The sequence below is a fragment of the Equus caballus genome, chromosome 9 (assembly GCF_041296265.1).
Source record: "Equus caballus isolate H_3958 breed thoroughbred chromosome 9, TB-T2T, whole genome shotgun sequence".
NCBI lineage: Eukaryota > Metazoa > Chordata > Mammalia > Perissodactyla > Equidae > Equus > Equus caballus.
Genome location: NC_091692.1, coordinates 25,705,975 through 25,730,057, shown reverse-complemented (window position 1 = coordinate 25,730,057; position 24,083 = coordinate 25,705,975). Strand labels below are relative to the sequence as shown.

Genomic DNA, 24,083 nt, shown 5'->3' with positions numbered 1-24,083 from the left:
CCAATGGATCGTAGGTTTCCTAGAGTTCTATTTCTTTCTTTTTAAGCTACACTAGTCACATTTTGCCTCTCCCAGGGCTGAATGACTGACTACATTGGGGATTTTTTTTTTAATCTTTTCAAGATATTGTATTTGATTATGTCATGATGACCTCCCAGATTTTCCAAAGAGAAAAGGGTCCACTCACCAATCAGCATCCTCTTCCTGTGGGCTCTCGATAGTAGCTGAAGTTTCCCAAATATTGTCGTAAAGGGAAACCCTGTTGACACCATTTCTCAGACTAGATCAAGTAGACTTCCTGTCCTAAAGAAGACTGCACGGCCTTGTGTATTTTGACGTAAGACTGTAGAAATACGAAAAGGCAGCTAGTCTTCAGGAAACCTGGACTTCATTCTGGGTTCTCACAATGACTTTCTGTGTAGACATCAGGTAAGACATTTCAAGATTTTGTGGCCCCAAGCATTTCATCATTTGGGGGCTGATAGCAATTCCAGCATCACTCAACTGAAAATAATATTACAAGACTATGAAAATTCTGAAAAAAGTGAAATCTTTTGGAAAAATGTTACATCGTTTGTTTAAAAAATGCTTACTTCTCAGAAGGACTCAAGATGGCATAGAATATGCATAAATATGAACTCTCTCTTTAAATAAAGTGATGTCTCATTTCCCTGGCATTTTCAGAGAGTGTTCCACATTAAGCTGAAACTTTAGAAAAATAATTCTAAATCATGCATCTCTGAGCATACTGAAAAATTTTTTTCCATTTTCTTGATGGTTTTAAGACAACATTAGAAACATTGGTTATTGTGCTGTGATACACAAACAAGTAAACAAGAAACAAATGCATAAAAGGATTTTATACTTTTGAGGGTTTCCTGAGCCATTTCAACACAGAGGATGGTTTGTCCTTGTACTAAACGGCCCTGGCTGTGGGCTTTCACAGGCCTCTGTCTCTTGGGCTGCTGTTATTTCTCAGCACTGTCACAGGCCATCATTTCTCTTTGGTGCTGCCGCCCACCTTCTCCTGCACTTTATATGCAATTTTATGGGAAAAGCACATATCCTATGACAAGGCATGTGGAATTGCCACTCAGAGGCAATTTTACCTCTGCATTGCTGCCTATGTTCCCAGTGGCTGAGACCGGCAGTTTCTGGAGGGCTCTACTATATATCTTCATGTCATCCACAGGTCCCGCGTAAATGCAGTATATTTAACAATCATTGATATTTATTTCAAATGTGGAATACCTCCAGATACACTAAGAACTATTGTATTATTTTTCAATCGTATATCTATTATCAAAAAGTAATGAAATTTTATGCCTGACAGCTGCTAAACCATCCCAGTCAGCTGAATTACCATATTCCTTCATTACGGGCACACCTGAATAAACATTTTAATGTTCCTGAATTTGAAATAAGTCTTACAATTAATATATGTATTTAATGTGATAATGCTTCTTTGATTCCAGAAAAGCTTCTATTAAGAATAATGCATCTTCAATTAGTGAATTCATAGGTTAAAGAATAGGAGCATTTTTAGAGTTTTTCTACACAAAGTTCAAAGAGGCTGAGTAGATACTGTGAGAAAACAGCAATATTACAGATGTTACTAATACGGCCTTGAATCATCATCACACCTCCCCCCATACCATTATCTCCTTCCACACTTCAAAGGCAAGTATAACTTTGATATATAGATTTCTAGTCCATTTTTCCATTTTGGTATATAGCCTTCTATTATATGTATAACTTAAAATATCTGTTATATTGTTTTTATATTACAGAATGATATAATAATATTGCTGTGTAATTTATTTCTATCAGTTCACGTTATGTTTTGAGAACTATTCAATATGTATAAATACACTTCCACAGTAACATATGTAGAAATAATTTACCCCTTTTAACTGCAGTATGACCTTATCACAACTTACCACAGTTTATATATTCATCCCTCTATTGGTGGATATTTAGTTTCCTTTAAATTTTTGCTGCAACCAACAATCGTCAGTGAACAAGTTTGTTCACATCTCTTGAGCTCAAGGACCAGAATGTCTCACAGTGGTATGCTGGACCCAGCTCCAATGACTTGTGAGAAACGACAGTGCACATCTCTTTCCTACTCCGCCTTCAGTGATGTGATTTGGGTGGCTTGAAAACAACCAAGGCAGGAGCATTTACACCATGGAAAATGGCAAACGTACACAGCAAATTCCCTGTCCCCCAACTGGAAAGCTACTTGCTAAACATTTACCAGCAACCAGACATTTGTCAGCACAGCACTGCATGTATATTTCCTAAAGTGAAATTACTAAATATTAAGATATGCTTGTTTTCATTTTTTCCGGATGCAACCAAAGTTGCTGTGCCACCAGCTACTCCCAGCCAACAGTATATGAAAGTATTGCTTCTAAAATGTCTTTACAAAGGCTTGATGTTGCCAGATCTGTTGACTTATGCCTACACGATAGATAAAAATTAGCAACTCATACTGGTTTCATTTGTATTTTCCCACTAAGCAGTGAAGCTGAGCATACTTTCATATGCATGGTGGATATTTAGATTTCCTTGCCTTTAAATTGCCAATTAAAGAGTTCTTTACATAGTCTGGAAAATTAATCTTTGTTATATAATTTACAAATAGCTTTTGTCACTCTGCTGCTTGTCTTTTGACCTTGCTTATGGTGTTTGCCATGCACTTGCTACGTGACTTGAGAAAGCTACTTAATGTCTACGTATCTTACATTTCTCATCTGTAAAACTGGAACAATAACTGAACCCATCTTATTGGTTGAGTTGACACATGTATATCAGTGCCTGGCAATTACTGTTATTATTCTCATTCTTCTTCTTCTTATTATTATTATCATCACATTTCTCTATGGAAGTTCTTGGTTTTGACATGTTTTTTTTCCCTTTATGGTTGTTTATTGAAGAAATCTTTCCTAAATCCAAGAGGTGGGGAGATAGACTACTCTATTTTCTTCTCCTAGTTGTGGAATTTTTTTAAGTCACTTACACATTTGACTCTGCCTTTTTCTTTCTTTTGTTCTCAGCAGCTAGCCAGAATTCCTGGGGTCAGTAGGTGCTCAATAAATGTTTACAGAAAGAACAAAGGGAAGGAAGGAGAGAGGAATTAGCATTAATTTTTATAAATGGTCCTGCAAAGAAACTTAAGGGAGAGAAAGCTGAAAGAAGAGCTGGTGAAATAAATTGCTATTAACTATACTCACATGCTATTAAAATGGAAATCTCTTATTCCCTTGTCATATTTACATCAATCTTACAGCAGCGTTAAAAATTAATAACTTCCAAGGCAAGCAAGGACACTTGGTGTCTGGACTTGAGATGTTTTATTTTACACACAATAACGAGTTCTCCGTTTAGTCCCTTCCCAGAAAACATCCATGTTAATTCTTTTTTTTTTTAATTGAGTTAATGATAGGTTACAATCTTGTGAAATTTCAGTTGTACATTAATGTTTGTCATTCTCATTGTAGGTGCACCACTTTACCCTTTGTGCCCACCCCCCACCCCCCCTTTCCCCTGGTATCCACTAAACTGTTCTTAGTCCATAATTTTAAATTCCTCATATGAGTGGAGTCATACACAGATTATCCTTCTCTAGCTGGCTTATTTCACTTAACATAATTCCCTCAAGGTCCATCCATGTTATTGCAAATGGAATGATTTTGTTCTGTTTTGCAGCTGAGTAGTATTCCATTGTATATATGTACCACATCTTCTTTATCCATTCGTCTGTTGATGGGCACTTAGGTTGCTTCCACGTCTTGGCTATTGTAAACAGTGCTGCAATAAACATTGGGGTGCACAGGACTTTTGGGATTGCTGACTTCAGGCTCTTTGGATAAATACCCAGTAGTGGGATGGCTGGATCGTATGGTAGTTCTATTTTTAATTTCTTGAGGAATCTCCATACTGTTTTCCATAGTGGCTGCACCAGTTTGCATTCCCACCAGCAGTGTATGAGGGTTCCTTTTTCTCCACAACCTCTCCAACATTTGTTACTATTAGTTTTAGATATTTTTGTCATTCTAATGGGTGTAAGGTGATACCTTAGTGCAGTTTTGATTTGCATTTCCCTGATGATCAGCGATGATGAGCATCTTTTCATGTGCCTATTGGCCATCCGTATACCTTCTTTGGAGAAATGTCTGTTCATGTCTCCAGCCCATGTTTTGATTGGGTTGTTTGATTTTTTGTTGTTGAGTTGTGAGAGTTCTTTACATATTATGGATATTAAGCCTTTGTCAGATATATGACTTGCAAATATTTTTTCCCAGTTAGTGGGTTGATTTTTTGTGTCAATCCTGTTTTCATTTGCCTTGAAGAAGCTCTTTAGTCTGATGAAGTCCCATTTGTTTATTCTTTCTATTGTTTCCCTTCTCTGAGAAGGCATGGTGTCCGAAAAGATCCTTTTAATACTGATGTCAATGAGTGTACTGCCTACGTTTTCTTCCAGAAGCCTTATGGTTTCAGGTGTCACCTTTAGGTCTTTGATCCATTTTGAGTTTATTTTGGTGAATGGTGAAAAAGAATGGTCAATTTTCATTCTTTTACATGTGGCTTTCCAGTTTTCCCAGCACCATTTGTTGAAAAGACTTTCTTTTCTCCATTGTATGCCCTCAGCTCCTTTGTCAAAGATAAGCTGTCCATAGATGTGTGGTTTTATTTCTGGGCTTTCAATTCTGTTCCATTGATCTGTGCACCTGTTTTTGTACCAGTACCATGCTGTTTTGATTACTGTAGCTTTGTTGTATGTTTTGAAGTCAGGGATTGTGATGCCTCCCGTTTTGTTCTTTTTTCTCAGGATTGCTTTAGCAATTCGGGGTCTTTTGTTGCCCCATATGAATTTTAGGCTTCTTTGTTCTATTTCTGTAAAGAATGTCATTGGGATTCTGATTGGGATGGCGTTGCATCTGTAGATTGCTTTAGGTAGAACGGACATTTTAACTATGTTTATTCTTCCAATCCATGTACATGGAATGTCTTTCCATCTCCTTATGTCGTCATCCAATTCTCTCAGAAAGGCCTTGTAACTTTCATTATATAGGTCCTTCACTTCCTTAGTTAAATTTACCCCAAGGTATTTTATTCTTTTTGTTGCGATTGTGAATGGTATTGTGTTCTTGAGTTCTTTTTCTGTTAGTTCATTATTGGAGTATAGAAATGCTACTGATTTATGCAAATTGATTTTGTACCCTGCAACTTTGCTGTAGTTGTTGATTACTTCTAAGAGTTTTCCACTGGATTCTTTGGGGTTCTCTATATATAAGACCATGTCATCTGCAAACAGCGAGAGTTTCACTTCTTCCCTCCCTATTTGTATTCCTTTTATTCCTTTTTCTTGCCTGATTGCTCTGGCCAGGACCTCCAGTACTATGTTAAATAAGAGTGGTGATAGAGGGCATCCTTGTCTCATTCCTGTTTTCAGGGGGATGGCGTTCAGTTTTTGCCCATTGAGTATGATGTTGGCTATGGGTTTGTCACATATGGCCTTTATTATGTTGAGGTAGTTTCCTTCTATGTCCATTTTCTTCAGTTTTTATCATAAATGGCTGTTGGATCTTGTCACATGCCTTCTCTGCATCTATTGAGATGATCATGTGGTTTTTATTCCTCAGTTTGTTGATGTGGTGTATCACATTGATTGATTTGCAGATGTTGAACCATCTCTGTGTCCCTGGTATGAATCCCACCTTATCATGATGTATGATCCTTTTGATGAATTTCTGAATTCTGGTTGCCAAAATTTTGTTGAGAATTTTTGCATCTATGTTCATCAGTGATATTGGCCTGTAGTGCTCTTTTTTCGTGGTGTCCTTGTCAGGTTTTGGTATCAGCGTGATGTTGGCCTCATAGAATGTGTTAGGAAGTGTTCCATCTTCCCTAATTTTTTGGAATAGCTTGAAAAGGATAGGTATTAAATCCTCTCTGAAAGTTTGGTAGAATTCCCCAGAAAAGCCATCTGGTCCTGGGGTTTAATTCTTTGGGATGTTTTTGATTGCTGTTTCAATCTCTTTCCTTGTGATTGGTCTGTTCAAATTGTCTGCCTTTTCTTGAGTGAGCTTTGGGAGATTGTAGGAGTCCAAGAATTTATCCATTTCCTCTAGGTTATCCACTCTGTTGGCATATAGTTTTTCATAGTATTCTCTTATAATCTGTTGTATTTCTGCAGAGTCTGTTGTTATTTCTCCTCTTTCATTTCTGATTTTGTTTAGTTGAGCTTTCTCCCTTTTTTCCTTTGTAAGTCTGGCCAGTGGTTTGTCAATTTTATTTATCTTCTCAAAAAACCAGCTCTTTGTTTCATTGATACTTTCTATTGCCTTTTTCATTTCAATAGTATTTATTTCTGCTCTAATTTTTATTATTTCTCTCCTTCTGCTGACTTTGGGCTTTATTTGTTCTTTTTTCTCTAGTTCAGTTAGGTGTACTTTAAGGTTGCTTATTTGGGATTTTTCTTGTTTGTTAAGATGTGCCTGTATTGCGATGAATTTTCCTCTTAATACAGCTTTTGCTGTATCCCATATGAGTTGGTATGGCATGCTATCATTTTCATTTGTTTCCAGGTACTTTTTAATTTCTTCAATGATCCATTGCTTGTTCAGTAGTGTGTTGTTTAGTCTCCACATCTTTGTGCCTTTCTCAGCTTTTTTCTTGTGATTAATTTCTAGCCTTATAGCACTATGATGGGAGAAGATGCTTGTTATTATTTCAATTTTTTTAAATTTGTACAGGCTTGCCTTGTTTCCCAACATATGATCTATCCTTGAGAATGTTCCATGTGCACTTGAGAAGAATGTGTATTCAGCCCTTTTAGGGTGAAGTGATCTATATATGTCTATTAAGTCCAATTGTTTTAGTTTTTCATTTGGCTCCACTATTTCCTTGTTGATTTTCTGTCTGGATGATCTGTCCATTGATGTGAGTGGGGTGTTGAGGTCCCCTACTATTATTGTGTTGTTTTTAACATCTTCCTTTAGGTTTGTTAATAGTTGCTTTATGAATCCTGGTGCTCCTGTGTTGGGTGCATAGATATTTATAAGCGTTATTTCTTCTTGATGAAGTGTCCCTTTGATCATTATATATTGTCCCTCTGTGTCTCTCTTTACCTGTCTTATTTTGAAATCCACTTGGTCTGATATAAGAATTGCAACACCTGCCTTTTTTTCCTATTGCTATTAGCTTGAAGTATTGTCCTCCACCCCTTCACCCTGAGCCTGTGTTTGTCCTTGGGGCTGAGGTGTGTTTCCTGGAGGCAACAAATTGTTGGATCGTGTTCTTTAATCCATTTTGCCACTCTGTGTCTTTTTATTGGACAGTTCAATCCGTTTACATTTAGAGTGATTATTGATGCATGTGGACTTAATTCTGTCAATCTGTCGCTCATTATCTTGTTTTCCTGCATTTCTTTTCCTGTGTGCTTTTGACTACCCATTTAATACTGCAATTCCTTATGCTGGGTTTCTTAGATTTTTCCTTATTTATGATTTGTGACTTTGTTCTGTATTTTATTTTAGTGTCTACCTTGAAGTTTGTATTTAGAATCTCATGTATAATATAGTCTATTCTCTGGTGGTCTCTTACTTACTTGACCAATACTGATTTAGACCCTTTGCTCTTCCCCTCCTAAATAATTATTTTCATTTCTTATTCCAACTCGTGTTATGAATTTGTAGTTAGAGTGATAAGATCGTCCTTGCTTTGGTAGTTTCCTTACTTTGACCCTAATGCTATAGTTGAATATTTGCTATCCTGTTCTGGTTCTATCCATCGGTCTCCCTAGTCTGTGGATTGTGACCCCTTTCTCCCTTTTTTCTTTTTTCAGGTATGAGAGCCTTCTTGAGGATTTCTTGTAGTGGAGGGCTTTTAGTTATAAATTCCCTTAACTTTTGTTTGTCTGGAAAAGATTTAATTTCTCCCTCATATCTGAAGGAAATTCTTGCTGGATAGAGTATTCTTGGCTGAAGATTTTTATCTTTTAAAGCTTTGAATATGTCACTCCATTCTCTCCTAGCTTGTACGGTTTCTGTAGAGAAATCCGCTGACGGTCTGATAGGGGCTCCTTTATAGGTTATTCTCTTCTTTTTTCTTACTTCCCTGAGTATTCTTTCCTTATCTTTCCTTCTAGCCAATTTTACTACTATGTGCCTTGCAGTAGGTCTTTTAACATTGACAAATCTAGGAGATCTGAAAGCTTCCTCTACACACATTTCTCCGTCAATCCCTAGATTTGGGAAGTTCTCTTCAATAATTTTGTTAAGCACACTTTCTGCTCCATTTTCCTTTTCCACGTTCTTGGGAACTCCTATGATCCTTATGTCCTTACTCCTCATTGAATCCACTCTCTCTCAGAGATTTTCCTCATTTTTTAAAATTCTTAGTTCTCTTTCTTCCTCTGTCTGGAGCCATTCAGCCTATCTTCAATTATGTTAATTTGCTCTTCTATGGTGTCTACATGGGCATTCAGGGAATCCGTATTCTGTTTTATCTGGTCCATTGTGTTTTTCATCTCTAGTAATTCTGTTTGATTCTTCTTTATGATTTCAATCTCTTTTGTGAAGTAACTCCAGAACTCGGCTTGTTTCTCTATCTTTCTCTCTATCTCATTGAGTTTTTTGATTATAGCTGCTCTGAACTCATTATCACTTAGTTTACCTAATTCCAAGTCCTCAGGACTTAATTCCATGTTTTTATTGTTTTCCTTCTGGTCTGGGGCTTTTATAAATTGCTGGATGGTAGAGGAGCGGTTTTTTCACATGGTGGTAGAATTTGGTTGCAGTTACAGCCTGTCGCCACTAGATGGGGGTCGAGAGCCACGTGTTATGAGCTCTCCACCTCTGGGTAAGATAGCTGCGCCCAGTGGCTTTGCCGGGAGGGAGGGGCTGCTATTCTGGCGCACCGATCTGGATTCAGATCAGTTCTGTTCTCTGGTCTCCCGAGGCCCTGGGTTTATGGGGTCCCCGCAGACGGAAGCTTTCCCCTTGTCAGTGGGTTTCCACTGAACCAGCGGCAGGAGTCCTGGATGATCCCTGGTCACACAGCCCCTCCCCCACTCCTTCCCGACCCGCGCCGCAGCGATCGCAGACTACGGGAGGGAGCGATGTTCTCTCCTACCGTTCCAGTGCCTCTGAGGCCGTAAGTAAGGTTTATGATCTCCGCCTTCTTGGTATTGTAGGTCTCTAGCGTGTTGGCATTAGATTTATTCTCTGAAATTCAGTTTTTCCAATCCTTTGTTGTATTTTGGAGGGGAAAGAAACCCGGGTCAGCTCACCCCGCCATTTTGCTCCCCAGAATGTCACATCCATGTAATTCTTAGATGTTACACTGTCTCTTCCTGAATCTTTTTTTTTTTCTGACATATTCTTGGAATTCAGGGAAATCCAATTAGAATTTACAGCTGAAAAGTTGGATGGGAAAGCATACTGACACTCAGGCCTGTGCTCTTCTCATTCCCCACCAGGCCTCTACCCTGAGAGCCACAATCTGTGTGGATAAGCCATCGAACTAGTATACAAAACCCTCAAATCTGGTATATAGATACCAAGTAGAATCTACAGACTGAAGAGTTAATAGTACGATCACTAGCAACTGGGGAGTCCTCATACTCAAAAGTTTGGGAACCACCAAACTAAATGATAGGCAACAAGAAAGGTGGACTTCCAAATGCTTACCTGGAGTCAAAAATTTCAAATTCATGTCAAGCTGCGAAGCCACGAAGTTCACCATCAGGTGATTTTAGCTTATTGGCACCTTCTATTTGCGTACTTACTCTTATTCCATCATCAACCAATTAAGTTATTCAAAAGTTAAATTCCTTGGGATTAAGGATTTTATTATTTGTTAATAACATTCCCCATTCCCATGAGTTATGCAATGCACATTTCTAACATCTAGCCTACCACACTGTACCAAACTAAAATGATCTGATTTACAGGTAGTCCTTGACTTCAAATTATCAGCCTTTCTTACAACTCGAACTTTTATGATCCGTCAGTGTCGTGCTTAAAGCATTTTTGCTTTTTGCATTGGTTCAGGTTTTCATACGTCAGCTCCTCAATGCCCAGTTCAAGCCACAGGGCAGCGCACAGTCTCTCAGACAACGCTTGCACTTCTGCACAATTACCACCTTGAGCAGCCGGCAGTCTGAGATGCAGTTAGTAGAATATCACACTGAAGTTTATATAAATAGGTGGAAATGGAGAAAATAAGAGTGATGATACTAAGGAGAAGATCATTGTGAGAAGAGTGCAATTACTGTCGCGCTGAAATCAAAATATATGAAACCCCAATGGGATGCTCATTTGTCTCAAAGTGGCCCTTTACGTATTCAGTTTTGCATGGAAAAAAAAATAAATGTACAGAAAATGCTGGAAATATAAAAAGGGAAGTGTGTTTAAAAGGTGATACGTAAGTACGGAAATGAAGTATTATATATGCAATTGGAAGATGGCGTTCTGACTACATTTGTCCCCTGCTCCTTCTGAGAGGAATGCAGTACGATTGGTCTTTATACCCCAGCAGCAAGCACAGCACTGACTCCTAATATGCACTCAAAGGACGTGTGTTGAACCAACTCGTTTAATTGTGTACAAGCCTGTGCTTCTATGTACTCCAGATATCTGAGACCACGCTCATTACATAAAAATTTAAAGTACTTCTTGGTCATTAGGGTTTTCCTTTGTTTCTGTTCACCCACAAGAAAGCATTCCCTTCTAAACTCCATGTATAACCCTCACTAAGATTAAGCCACTCATATGATCTAAACAGATGCTGACTCACATGACAGTGCCAAAATTCCGCTTTACACTATTTGTACTTCTTACATCTCTACTATTTCACTAACCAGCCATTTTAGTGACAAAAAGAAATGGATGCAATTTTTACATATGTGCAAAATGACTCCACTTAAATGAATTCCAGTCCTTCTGCCTCTTTTGTGCAAGCTTTTCCCTGGTGCCAGTGAGAGCTTGGCTAGGGAGAGCCTGAAGGGATTGGTCCGTTATTGGAGAATGGAGAGGAAGGAGCGTTTTATGAAAGTGGGATCATTATAATGCTTCCCATTAAAACATTTTTAGTGCTCGCATTTCAAGCTTAACACAGTCTACTCTGTAACTTGGCAATAACCCAGACCCGAGAACCAATGAGCTACTCGGGTTTCCTGAGGCTTCTCAAGCAATGAAGCAGGCAGCTCTTTCTCTTTTCTGATAGCCATCAAAAGAATAAATTACTAAACAATAGACAATCCGGCTTCATTTAAAACATATGAAGCACTTCACAGTACTCCTGCCGTCTTTTTCGGTCAAATGGAACAGCTGTTTTAAAGGCATAGCGTTAGACCTGAAAAATTATTAATCTAACTTTTAATGATTTAATCCTTTAAAATACACACTTCACACCAAGTGCAGTCTGTCGATTTCAATGAAGTTATATAACTGCCTTACAAAAATGCTCTTAGAAAAATCTATTTCTTTGCAACATTGTGATAAGATCTTTCTTTCAGAATGCCAAAGAACGTGCTAAATAATTAAATAAAATTTTTTTAAGCAAACAGATTTTCATTTCTTAAATAACAATGAATAGAGACTCTCTATAAACGTAATCCTACTCTGAATGCTTATAGGTCTGTGGTCTGACCCAGGAGAGTTTTTTCCTGTTGTGAAGTTACATGTTCAATCATAACCTTGGTTTATCATCTTTACCACCTGGTAAAGATGGTTTTTTGCTGCTATCACTGGCTGGAGCAATTTCTGTCAGTCAGTGCAACGTGAGCCCAATTCATCTTTTGTTTCTAAAGTTTCATTTATTCTGCAACCTCAAAAAACAAATGACGAATTTAGCTTTACCCTTGTTACTAAGCTAGTGGTTGCCGATTTCTAACAACTTAAAAAGTGGTTGGAACCGATGGTTTTAAATTCAGATTAATATATCGCCGTTTAAGCCACAAAGGAAATAACGACATCTAATCAGGATATTCTCAAAGTCAGTAGAGCTGCCTGCTTCCAATCAGTAATCCTGTTCGCCAAAACATTTTCTGAGAAGTACATTTATAAATGTATTTTTGAACTTCTTGTGTGTCTTGCTTTGAGAAGAAAAACATTCCTAAAAGTATAATCCTGCAAAACAGAAAAAGGAAAGAGAGCTGTGAAGCTGACACACGTTGTTTATGACCCTCTGAGACTTCCTCTTAGACGGCAGTTAGCAATATTGTCTCACATATGATCTGGCAAAATAAGATGCCACAAAATCTAATGTGTCAGCAAAGATATCTGACAAGAAAACAAAAAAGATGCGTATGTGTCCATGTGTCTGTGTGTCTGAGAACTTTATAAAAGAAACTACAGTTTCCTGGTAAAATTTTACAGTAGAGGATTCCACGATCAAATCTTATTAACCAAGTTTCAATCAGTTAACATTTTTTGAGCACCTACTTTATGTGAAGAATTGATCTAGACACAAGACAGGCAAGAGAAGGCACTTACTAAGGATCTACCTTCAAGGAGCTTATTGCTTAGTTGGGCCAAAAGGACCAACACATAGAAAGATGACAACTCTAAGAGGAAAAATATAAATGACCAAAAAGTGGCAGAGACAATAAATGCTGTGCATCAAAGGATCCCTTTGGGTGAGGGAGGTCAGTGAATCTTTCTGAGAAGAGGGAGATATAAGTGACCCTGAGCTTTGCCAGTCAGAAGCTCATACTTTACATTCTAGTATTTCCCCTTGGGGGAATTTCTTGATCATGAAAATGGTTCTTTAAAAATCTATTAATAGGCTACTCTATTCACATGACTTCAGTGTCTCCCTCCTTCTTTTGAAAAGGCCAAGTGAAAACCCCATTCAATAAAACATAGTATAGATACTTCTGAACAGATGTTGAAATAATAATGACAGTGCCTATTCGGAGCTAAATCCAACGATAAATATAATAAATGCAACAAAATTTGTATGTTTTAAAAACCATGACTATTTTTTTTAAAAAGAAAACAGACCAACCAAGATTCTGTTAAAATGTTTGCTTCCTAAAGAGGGGAGCAAAAGGGCAAAAGATCAGGAAACGAGCGAAGATACTCCCATTAGTAGAACAGTGCTTAAGATATGCTAGCACAACCAAGTCAACTTCCAGCTAAATGACACAAGCAGATGATGGCACTGAGAGAGAGAAAAGAGAGTGAGAGAGGACAATGGGGCAATCCAACCACCAAATAATAGCGATACTAGAAGAGAGAGAGCCAGCAATACTAAAACAGTACTCAAGGAAATAAAGCTCAACTGGAGAGAAAGAGAAACCCAGTCAGACATTACAGAAGAACCATCAATTTCTGTGAGAACAACGCAGGGCTTGACAGAACGGGTGACATGAACAATTAGCTGCACATAACTCTAAAAAGCAAATCAAGCAAGGTCAATGCGGAAAAAAATTACTGGCAATGAAATGGCTGGAGTATTGAATATTAGTATGACGAAGAAACAAATTAGATCCAAATGTCACATCATACACCATAAGAAATTCTAAATGAGTTAAAGTGTAAAACACACACTGAAAACTATATATATGTCAGAAAAAACAGAAAAACACACACGTTTGTAAAATGACATGGATAAAAGTTTTAAAAAGAAAACAGTGAAATTCCCAAACTGACAACATAACTAATAAAATTTCATATTCTGAACATATATGGAACTGACACTTCTTTCTAATATCAGTAATGTCAATGCTCAGATTTCACTGGAGATAGGAAAGAAATATAAATCAAATAAATTTCAGCTACCACTACACATCTGTGAAACCAACCATAGTAAATACAAATAATGAGTCAATGTTAAAGACAGAAGCTCTGAAGGAAGGAAAATATATTCACAGCAAACTATTTGACTCAATGTCAGACAACATTTACAAAGCCATAATAACAGTATCTACCGACATAACCATGGGAGAATGGGGGGGGAGGAGTGGGTGTGAGAGAGGTGCACAAACTAAATGGAAGCAGTAGCTAATTTCTAAAACTGGTAACTAAAGCAATAACATCTTAAGCATTTTAAAAAAAATTACGTAGACCTAATTACCTGAAGAAACAGACAAAAAGAGTTGAAAGTAGTGGCTCTGAAGGTGGAAATTGTGGAGAAGAAATTTTGGAGCAGAAGATTGTTGTTTTTTATAAGCCTTTTAATACTACAGTCAGTTTTGTGATAACGCTTGCTTTGAAAATTGAATTTTTTCTAGCACAATTAATGAATTAATTTGAGAACAATCTGAGCATAACACAAATTTCCCATTTCCTTATGCGTGATTTTGTCTGCAAGAAACACTAGGAATACTGCACCCAGATGAACTGGGTAGGAATACACAAAACACACACATACTCCTCACATATCTACCAGCGACCTCCATGCACCGTGTGTATGAGCCACACCCATCCACATCCTTTATTATGTATATACATTACTCATAAAGATGAGCAGCAATAAATAAGTACAATTGTTTCTTGTTTGTCACAACAACATCGACAATTTTAGGTTTTTAAAAAATTTTGTTCTTAACTATTTTAAAGATATTATTATTTTTTTTTAAAGATTTTATTTTCTCCTTTTTCTCCCCAAAGCCCCCCAGTACATAGTTGTATATTCTTCGCTGTGGGTCCTTCTAGTTGTGGTATGTGGGACGCTGCCTCAGCGTGGTTTGATGAGCAGTGCCATGTCCGCGCCCAGGATTCGAACCAACAAAACACTGGGCCGACTGCAGCGGAGCGCGCGAACTTAACCACTCAGCCACGGGGCCAGCCCCTAAAGATATTATTTTTTGCCTAATCATCATGTGTCAAACCAATGTATGTCACTTATGAAGTATCGGAGTATCATGCCCCAGCCCCATTTTTGTCCTATGGTGTTTGTTTATTTGTTGTTTTGTTTGTTTGTTTAATAGACTTTATTTTTTAGAGCAGTTCTATGCTTTCAGAAAAATTGAGTGGAAAGCACCGAGAGTTCCCAAACACACGGTTTCCCCTATTTATTAACATCTTCTATAAGCATGGAACATTTATGACATTTGATGAGCCAATATTAATACTTTATTATTAACTGAAGTCCAGAGTTCACTCTTTGGTTGCACTTTCTATGGGTTCTGACAAATGTATAATGACATATGTCCACCACTACATAATAGTTCACTGCCTTAAAAATTTCCTGCACTCCTCCTATTCATGCCTCCCTCCCCTCAATACCTGGCAACCACTGATTTTACTGTCTCCATAGTTTTGTCTTTTACAGAATGTCATATAGTTGGAATCATGCAGTATGTAGCTTTTTCAGAAGAACTTTTTTCACTTAGTAATATGGATTTAAGATTCCACCGTGTGTTTTTGTGACTTGACAGCTCATTTCATTTTATAGCTGAGTAATATTCCACTCTCTGGATGTACCACAGTTTGCTTATCCATTCACCTACGGAAGGACATCTTGGTGGCTTCAAAGTCTTGGCAATTACAAACAAAGTTGCTATAAACATTTGGGTGCAGGTTTTTGTGTGGATACATTTTCAACTCATTTGAGTGCAATTAAGTTTTCAATTCAAGGAATGAGATTATTGGATCATACGGTAAGAGTATGTTTAGTTTTGCGAGAAACTGCCAAACTGTCTTCCAAAGTGGCTGTATCATTTTCCATTCCCACCAGCAATAAATGAGAGCACCTGTTGCTCCACATCCTTGCCAGCACTGAGTGTTGTCAGTGTTTTGGATTTTAGGCATTCTAACAGGTTTGTAGTAGTATCTTGTTGTTTTAATTGCAATTCCCTAATGGCATATGCTGAGCCACTTTTCATATGCATATTTGCCATCTGTATATCTTCTTTGGTGAGGTTCCTCTTCAGATCTTTTGCTCATTTTTTAATTGAATTGCTTTTCTTATTGTTGAGTTATAAGAATTCTTCGTATATTCTGGATTCCAGTTCTTTAGCAAATATGTGTTTTACAAAGATTTCCCCCAAATCTGCCTTATCTTTTCATTCTCTAAACAGTGTCTTTCACAGCGCAGTAGTTTTTTTTCCCAAAGATTGGCACCTGAGCTACTAACTGTTGCCAATCTTGGTTTTTTGCTCTTCTTCTTCTTCTCCTCAAAACCCCCCAGTACATAGTTGTATATTCTAGTTGTGAGTACCTCTGGTTGTGCTATGTGGGATGCCACCACAGCATGGCCTGATGAATGGTGCCATATCCGCGCCCAGGATCCGAACCGGAAAAACCCTTGGCCACTGAAGCAGAGCACACAAACTTAACCACTGGGCCACAAGGCCGGACCCAGAGCAGGTTTTTAATTTCAATAAAGTCTAACTTACCATTTTTCCTTTTGTAGGTCATCTTTTTATTGCACAATTTTGCACAACCCAGTGATTTTTAGGAATTCATAGTGTATAAGAGCCACTGACCACATTTATTCTTTTCAACCATGAACTTATTTGACGAGCAATTTCATTTTGAATAAAGTCTCCAAAATAATTGATACAGAGGTACTGAGTAGCATAACTCATGGTAGAAAATTTGAAACCTAATGCCAAACAGTTAAGAATGGATAAGTAATACAAAAGAATATTAACAATATGAAACATTAATATGGTGTTAAAGATTGTTAGCACGTCAACATTCTTAATGCACAAAAATAAGTTCATGGAAATGTTATGCAAAGAAAGTAGTATATAAAATATCATTCATACATTAATTTCAATTAAGAAAAAATGTAATTTGACAACTAGAAATAAAAATCCAGTAACATGTATTGTTTAGAATAAGTAGCACTAGTTGCTGTAAAACAAATCCCAAAATCACATAGCAAAAGTTTATTTTTCATTCATGCAAAGTTGAATACAAATGGTCCAGGTAAGCATTGGCTAAGGGACTTCCTTCCATCTGCAGCTCTATTGTCTCCTAGGCTCTGGAGTCCCTGACCAATTCCTCGTCCACATTTGGCTGGCAGTGGAGGAAGAGCGTGAGGGGATCGCACAGGAGGCTTTTGTGGGCCAGGTTTGGAAGGCCGAACTCAGTTGCACCCACGTGGTCACACTTACATGCAAGGCAGCCTGGGAGAAGTCGTCCAGCTGTGCGCCCAAGAGACAGAGGAATGCTTTTGCACCTCCGTAGCACTCTCTGCGCTCAACAGAATTAGACTCTGGTTTCCTTAGGTTCCTTTCTCCTTTCAATTTTGCTTAAGTCTCTAATAATTTATGAGTATCCCTAATTACCTTAATCTCTTTAGTTCCTGAGTCCAGATTATGAGCGTTTAGATACCACTTATCCAAGTCCATTAGGTTCCTGCGTTCAGATAGGAAGAGTTTTGATAGCTAGGATTTATTCGTTCTTCCTTTAAAAAAAGAAAATTGAAATGTGCAGCCTCTCTGAGCTCATCCCCTATCCTTCATTTCAGACAATAGCTCTTAAATCAACTCAGAGTATTGCCTGTCTTATTTAAAAATTTTACAGCAAGGTTTCATGTCTTGCCAAGGAAACAATGTGTAACAGTCCTTTCTGTAAGTGATTCCTCATTCCTAACCTAAATCTTTCTGGGTTTTTTTTTAAATAAAGCAAAATTTCACAGATATTTTTCTAAGTAGCACAAAATAACTCTGCTTAGGTCTTCTAATCTGACCTCAGAACATAGTAAATGCTAATGTTTGATCATGCGCTGGCAGCCTTCATCAGGGTCAATCCTGCTAAAGTGTTTTATATGAACATAGATATTTTTATATGATATAAGGATCTGTAAACGTGCTATATTTGGGTAATGAAACATCTGTATCATAATAATCTATTCCTAAAATGTTTTTTCTATTTCCATGATCACCTTTAACATTGTTCTCCAGTTACCACTTAATTTTAACAGAAGTTTTGTAAAGTGTTCAGAAATTTTATAGAGTAAGTCAATCATTGTTTTCTTAAAAAAATTATTTTATGTACTTGATTCCTGTTTTTTCCAGATTTTTACTATTAACTTGCCAATTTGTATAAAATGTTCCATACAGTTCTTATTGCATATTTGCATTTAATCTATATTTAACTTAAGTAGTATTTTCATGTTTACTATATTTAATCTCTGTAATTATGTCTTTCTTTATTTTTCCTACTTAGGTTTTATTATATTCTGTTAATATATATTTTTTATCTTCCAATATAAATCAATATCTATTTATGCATGGCTTTTGTTCCAAGTTATTACATTTCTTTCTTTGTTATCTAGTTATGTCATTAATGTAAGTACACAATTGAGTTTTTGAAGATTATATTAAAATCTTGCAACCTTGTGAACTTCTAATTTTTTGGTTGATGTCCTTGATTTTCTGCGTAATTATACAATTAGTAAAAGTTGACTTTCTAACAAGATATCCGGAGACCTTATTTGAGGCTCTCCTTCAACTCTCTTCTTATACAGTGTTTTTAAAGTTTCAAAAAGATAAGCAAAGTTCAAACTGTATCCACTTTTAGTCTTCTAGTTATATAAATTGATTAATTAAAACCAAAGCTATTTATAAAATTAAGCGAATTAAAGAAACTATGACAGATTAGAAATCACGTCATCTGAAGTAATTGAATTTGTAATTTGATTTCTATAGACATTAAAATAACAAATTAACAATTGATATACTAAGTAAAAATATTAAATGTAACATAATAAATTTTATAAATGCAGTCTTTGTATACATTAAAGTTTTACTACAATGACAAAGAATATTTCTTAAATGAATCCTGCGGGGAGAATTGCTCAGTTAGCAGATCACTAACTCCTTTGGGTGTTATAACATCGCCACCTACTGGAGAATTAGGATCAGAAGGGTTTCATTTTGGAAATCCTCATCAATAGCAATATTTGTTTAATTTAGACATTCCTAGATTCATAACATTTTTTTAAGGTGTTGAGGTCCTAACTTTACACATTTGAGAAAACAGACACAGAAGAGTTAAACAGTTCAATGATTCGCCCAAAATCACACTACTAATTATAAACTAGACGGCTGTATAAGACCAATTACATACAGTACCATACTCCCCCTCTCCCGGTTCTCATGACCTGTGTTCCATAACTTGCCTTTCCGGCATGACAGACACCGTGATCATCGCCAGTGTCCATTATAACAGTGGCCAAAACACTCGTGAAGTGAAAGCAAAGTTTCCACCCGAATTATTTATTATAATTCCCCATTTTTCTTTTACTGCCTCATAGAATAAATAAGAGCTAAATTTCTATTAAGTTCTTACGTTTTTCTCCTACGGATGACTGCTAATCAAATTATTTAGCGTGAGCAATCTACTTTCTCATATTTCCCTTTTATTTTCTCACCCATAATTAAAGAAAGAAGATAGCACCTTCCAACTCTCTGATTGACAATTTAAAAGACTGTTGGAAATCGTGTAGGAAAACAGGCTCCCTCTTAAACTGTAAGTGAGAGAGTAAATTGGTGCTAAACTTTGCTAGTAATGTCACAGCATCTATCAAAAATTTAAATCACATTGCCTTTGGCACCACAATTCCACTTCTAGGAATTTAATCTACAGATATTTTTGCACAAATATTCATTGCAGCATTATTGGTGATAGCAAAAACAAAACAAATCTGGAAACAACCCAAATGTTTTTAAAAGGAGACTACTGATAAAATAAATTATACAGCTGTACTATATGGGATACTATGCAGTCATTTTTAAGAATGACATAGTTCTACGCATACTAATAAGAAGACTACACTTTAGGTTGAAAGAAAAAGGGCCAGTTTTTGCAGTATATGTGCACTATCATTCCACTTATGTAAAAATACAGAATTTTCTAAATGTTTACAATATAATATAATTAATATATGGTTTTATATAAATATAATTTTATAAACATATATGATAAATGTGTGCATATACATAAATATACATATTTGTTTTATGCACAGAAAGCTCTCTAAGGCATGCTACGTCTTTTTCAAGTTGTGACTTACGTAGCAAAAAAGTTGTCCTATGCTCTGGGGTAAACTGGAGGCGATTTAGGAGCATCTATGTGGAGTTTGGTAAAAAAAAAAACAAAAAAACAAAAACATGATGTTTTCTTTATGTTACAGAATTATTAGAAAATCCATGCAGTATTTGGAAAGAACCTCCAGCAGGCCCTGTCCCTGAGATGGCTGTCGGGAGTGGATGTCTAAGAGCTCGACTTCTGGGGGTTGGGGGGCGTGGAGTCAAATAAAGCTCTCCTTCCATGAGGTAAATCAGAATTTCACTTTCAAGATGGAAAATCCATCAGACTCGACTGAGACTTTACACAGCACTCCACGGGCCTGTGCCAATCCACTGCCTCACCAAATAAATAGTTTAAGGAAGCAACTGATGAGTGCAACATTTAGAGAGCAATTAAAGAACACAAGATATTCATTTAATTCTTGTTACAGTGTTGTAAAATGTCTTAAAGTAGAGAACGAAGAAAATGATCAGAACTTTTCAGAGAAACCAGCATCTTCAACAGAAGATAACTGTTTAAATTGCAAAAAATATTTTAAACACATAGACAGGGAATTTGAAGAAAGGGCATTGTCAACTATAAAAATAAAATAGCCATGAGCCTGGCCTGGTGGCATAGTGGTTGAGTTCATGCACTCCACTTCGGCTGCCTGGGGTTTGAGGGTTTGGATCCCAGGCACGGACCTACACACCGCTCGTCAAGCCATGCTGTGGCAGCATCCCACATACGAAATAGAGAAAGATTAGCACAGATGTTAGCTCAGGGACAGTCTTCCTCACTAAATTAATTAATTAGCCAGTTATTTAATCAGCAAAATGAGTTTATTGAGGAATAGTAGAGGAATTGCAATTTGGGGGACACAAACTATGGTGAACCACAGGCAAGCCCAAAGAACAAAAGAGAGGGGCTTGCTTTATAGAGGAAAGGAGGAAGTTGGGAGGGATTGTTTTGAACAAAACTTCACTAGGGGAGAGGGAGAATTCGGGGTTGTGGTGGCTTCTCATTGGCTGAGTTGTGGCAGTTTCCCACTGGCTGGGTTGTTGCTGGGTAAGGAGGAAATCTTCCTTCTTCCTGCTGAGGTATGTAAAGTAATCGGCAATGCCCTCCCTTCATTGCTTCTCGACTCCATTTTGGGTTAGGTTTCCTTTATTCATTTTTACAACATTTGAAAAATACCTTCAAGAATATCAATGTACGTGACTCTCAGTCACTGGATACTGGGTCATGCAGTGGTCTCCCAAATGATTTTGTGAATGAGAATTTTCCCAAATAAGGAATAAATGAAGAAAAAACAAAATTAGTGAAGCAGGTTCAGGAGAAAGAAGACTTTCTCCAGAGGTTAAAACTAGTCAAAATGTGTAGATAGAAGAATGACCTGTGTCAGTTACAGCTGTTAATACAGAAGTGGAGAAGTGGTGGCCACCTGTTGCTTCAGGAGTTGCAGTCAGCTATGTCTGAGCAGAACAAGAAACTCAGCCTTACTCAGCTGACAGACCACAGTGGGTTAGATGAAAAAGGGCTACACTATAACAGAAATGAAGAATTTATAGGTGTTTAATTCATAATTCTTTCTCCAGAATATCTTTGAGAATGACAACTTAATTAGAAGCTACTTTATATTTTAAAGGGAAGACATAAACCATTAGGGGTTAGAGAAAGGTATGCTGATGAACATCAATTTAGGGCACTGTGTTATATAAATACAGACTAAGTTCAAAATGAAAATTTGGTATTTTGGGTAAATTTGACAAAGAAAATTGGACACAGAAATGTGAAAAAAAATGGAATCAAGTTTAAAAAATAATTTGGACAATTCTGGAAGTCAGTTTTAATACATTGTATTGTTTATTGTGGTAAAAAGTTTTATGTAAAACGTTTAAAAACGCTCCAAACCTAAACTGGTCTAAAAATGCCTGCCTTTCTCCTAAGTTTACAACCCTTGTTTCCATCCATTTACCAGATATTTGCATCTAGATGGGCTAGCAGGTAAGTAAACTATGTCCAAAATTTAAAATAATAATAATAATGTACACTGAGACAAAAATTTGGGGCCACTGCACAAGCCGAAAGCCTTTGCCCACTTCCTGTCCTCAAAGCTGCTCTGCGTGTCCTGCATCAGGCCCTCTGGGTGTCTAGAATGCCAGCTCCACCAAAGCTCCCCGACTGTGCCCACCAGGGATTTTATGGCCAGCCTGCAGAAGCAGATGCTCAGACAGCAGAGGCCCCGGCCACGCCCACTGCTCCTACTCCTTCCCCATCACATGGCGCTGGCCTTGTGCTGCATCGCTGGGCCTGCATCAGCCCCTACACTGGTCAGATGCTCTCAGAAAAGGAACAGTCTGGGAGCCCCAGATGCCCCTCAGGCTGAGAGAGCAGTAACCTGGGGTGCATATGTGACTCTTCTGGGAAACTTAGTACCTATTTCAGGGATGTGCGCTTGGGGTGTCCCAATGGGGAAGGACAGTCTTCATGTTTGCTTTATACTCTCTTATGCTGGTTGAATAATTTTAACCACCACTATGTATTTTATAGTATTTTTAAAATTAGTTTATGCATAATGTAAAAAAAAAATAGATACATCAAATAGGAGAACATTTTCACGGGGTGGGGGGAATCTCCCTTTCTCCTGTGTTCTCATGTCCCCTGAGCCCCAGACTCCCTGGATTTCCTAAGACCCTCGCCTGCACACTCTAAGACAAACAAACTGAAGCCCATTTGGTTAAGGATGTAAGTTGTCTTAGGACATAGGCAGATACACATCCTCGAGGTCTTCCATGCTTCAGTGGATGGGGCTCAGTGTCAATCAACTCAACATCCTGATGTACTCATGTGTGCTTAGAACTGGGCTAGATATAGCGGTTCAAAGGGAATATATTTACAATATAAAAATATTCACACCATATCACTTCTTTCACAGTTCTTATATTCCTAAAAACATGCAAAAATCAAGTTTTACAAATGTAATTATATATAAACATTCTATAGAAAGTTCCTATTTATAAGACCCACAGAATATCCTTTCTGAAAAGTGAAAGAATCTCCTGAAAGACAAATAATTATTTCCTTATTCATCTTTTATTTATATAGACTTTGGTACCTAAGTATCCTTAAAGTAAAGAACCCTTAGAATTTGTTTCCTGGCTTGAATTTTTTGGTGGTTGTTTTTTGAGCATTATTGAGGTAGAACTGACAAATAAATTGCAAGATATTTAAAGTGTAGGTGATGATTTAGTACATATTGTGAAATGATTCCTACAATGTAGTTAACATACCCATCACCTCATATATTTATCTTTTTCGTGCGTGTGAGAACACTTAAGATCTGCTCTCTTAGCAAATTTCAATCATACCATACAGTATTATCAATTGTAGTCTATGTTATACACTGGATCCTCAGATCTTACTCATCTTATAACTGAAACTTCATATTCTTTTACCTCTCTATTTCCCTCACCAACCCCGGCCCCTGGCAACCACTTTTAACTCTCTTTCTTTATGAGTTTGACTCTTATTTTATTTATTTATTTATTTATTTATTTATTTATTTATTTATTAGATTCTACATGTAAGGGACACCATACGGTATTTGTCTTTCTCTTTCTGGCTTATTTCACTTAATATGAAGGCATGAATTAATTATTAGCCCCTGAGCTCTCTAGGTGATGTCTCATCATAGCCAGTGATGCTCTTTCAAAAGCTCTGACTTGTGATTGGGCAACGACAATGGGAAATACTCATTACTGCCGCTTTGTGCAGCCCAAAATATGCCCACTGACCTTTGGCCATAGTCACCTAATTAACAGACGTGTTCCCTTAGCCTCTCTGTCTAAGGCTGTTACTCCCGGGGCAGACACTGTTTACACAGTCATGCTGGTGTGAGGGTACTCACTGATGCTTTTGTTGATGGCTGATGAAGAACAATGGGAGCCTGAAGCCAACTCTTTTGATCAAATTAATCCATATACCTAGAAAGAAGTGGAAGACAAATAAAAACTTAAAAGAGGGAACCAGCAAGAGCTTCCACCTATTTTTCTCCAATATAAAGAGCAAAGAAACATACAGGAGCAATGTCGA

General features: G+C 37.3%; 1 pseudogene; it reads left to right on the top strand.

Annotated features, from left to right (window-relative positions):
- The first annotated feature begins 20,130 nt into the window (after nucleotides 1-20,130).
- Nucleotides 20,131-21,567, top strand: LOC100066993 (swi5-dependent recombination DNA repair protein 1 homolog; annotated as a pseudogene).
- Nucleotides 21,568-24,083: the final 2,516 nt, after the last annotated feature.